Source organism: Lycium barbarum, chromosome 11 (assembly GCF_019175385.1).
Source record: "Lycium barbarum isolate Lr01 chromosome 11, ASM1917538v2, whole genome shotgun sequence".
NCBI lineage: Eukaryota > Viridiplantae > Streptophyta > Magnoliopsida > Solanales > Solanaceae > Lycium > Lycium barbarum.
In genome coordinates, this window is record NC_083347.1 from 71948261 (window position 1) to 71950403 (window position 2143).

At 39.8% G+C, this 2143-nt stretch overlaps 1 non-coding gene across 1 annotated transcript; it reads right to left on the minus strand.

Moving 5' to 3' along the window:
- Positions 1 to 303: 303 nt before the first annotated feature.
- Positions 304 to 409, minus strand: LOC132620572 (small nucleolar RNA R71). The gene has a single exon (XR_009575014.1). It is a non-coding gene; the product is annotated as a small nucleolar RNA R71 (small nucleolar RNA).
- Positions 410 to 2143: the final 1734 nt, after the last annotated feature.

Below are 2143 nucleotides of genomic sequence, written 5' to 3' on the forward strand. Positions count from 1 at the left end.
ATGAACTTCATTTTAGGCTCTTACTTTACTTCTTCATATGCTAAAAGATACACTTCTCCAAAGTTGACCCAAAATTTCCGTCCAAAATTCTACCAAATTTTGTCAAATTTTTGACAAACTTATTTTATTCGATTTGCTTGATCCCAGGACCTTTAGACACTTGCTTAGAACTTTTTAAAGAGTATTCCTTAACCTCATAAAGGTTCCATGACGTCTCCAAGCTTACGTTAGTTTACTCACGACGCAATATACGCGAGAACTTTTGAGGTGTAACAAAGTGGTTTCCGCCAAGAAAGAAAGCTGAAATTCGTGACAAGATATATGATTTCACACAGCTTTTAAGGGAAAAACTATTTGAAGCATGGGAGAGATTCATGAAATATTTGCAGAAGTCTCCGAATCATGGTTTTCCGGAAAATATTTTGATGGAAAAGATCTATAGGGGGCTAGATCCATTGACATAAGCAATGGCGAACAATGCAACTGGTGGGTGTTTTATGGACAAGACTTATGCCCGAATCACTCAGTTGCTTGATAAGCTTACTAATCACAATCAAACATGGCATTTGGGTGGCACTGACAGTGTATCCTATAGAGCTTCAATTATCCATAACATTGTGAAGGAGAATCAAGAGACTCAGCAGACTTTAGCTCAGATAGCAACCAATATTTCTTTGCTGACCAAGAGACTTGATGAAAAGGAAGCGAATAAGTTTAATGTTGTTGAACAGGTTCCGGGAATGCCCAAGGGAATGTACCAAGTTCAAGAGGGTCCATATCAAGAGGGGCATCCTATGCAGTATGAGGATACGAACTATGTTAATAACTCTCAAGGGGGTTACCAAAGGCAGAATTAGCAAAGAAGTTATCAAAAGCAGACTCAGAATCAATGGAGACCTCAACAGGGAAAAAGTAATTACAGTAACAACTATTATGGCTCGAACCACGGGAAGTACAACAATAACAATAGCTTTAGATATAGGAGTTCCAATCCCTATATTCCACCAAAAGGGTTAGTCGACTGAACAAGGGAGTTCTAAGTTGGACAGCATGCTTGAAAAGGTACTAGCCAACTAAGACAAAGTAGATATAACATTAAAGGGGCTGACTGAAACTGTAGGATCTCACACTGCTTCCATTAAGAAGCTCGAGTCGCAGATGAGGGATATTTCCATAGAGAAACACCCTCCACGGAAGGGAGGACTGCCGAGTGATACGATTTCAAATCTGAAGAATGGTGGAGCTGGTGTAGATCATGTGTATGCTATCACTACTCGGAGTGGTAAAATACTTCAGAGTGCTGAAAAGAAGGTGATTGACCTAGAGCCAATTATTGAAGAGGAAGAGGCACAATCTGATGTGCCAATTATTATTGAAGAGGTCCCGATAGATATTTCTATTGTCGAGAAGGTTGTTGGTATTCTGAAAAGTTCGAAGAAGGCTGAGACCAGTGACACCAGCAAGCAAATTGTTAAAAGGGTGCTTCGCCCTTTGACCCAGCTTTTTAAATCTACACCACCCTTTCCTCAAAGGTTGGTGAAGAAGACGGAAGATGCTAAGTTTCAGAGATTCTATGATCAGCTGAAGCAGTTATAGATAAACATTCTGTTTCTGGATGCTGTCAAAGAGACACCCAGATTTGCAAAGTAATTGAAAGATTTGCTGATAAAGAAGAGGTCTGTGAAGCATGACACTGTGAGTGTGACTCACCATATTAGTTCAATATTGTCTATAACAACGATTCAGAAGAAGAAAGATCTAGGGGCCTTTACTATAACATGTTCTGTTGGCCACCATGACTTTACTCGTGCTCTTTGTGAAAATGGGGTTAGCATCAATCTAATTCTGCTTGCTATATACAAGCAGTAGGGATTAGGATACCTAGACCTACTACCATGCCACTACAAATGGCTGATAGATTTATTAAGAGACCGGTTGGAGTTGTAGATGATGTGCTAGTTCGGGTGGTGATTTTCTTCTACCTGTAAACTTTGTGATTCTTGATTGTGCTGTTGATCGGGATATTCCTATTATTTTGGGGAGACCATTCCTTGCTACGAGAAGGGCTCTTATGGGTTCTAAAAAGAATGAAATTAAATTCCGAGTCAATGATGAGAAAGTTACTTTCCAGGCTAGTAATGGG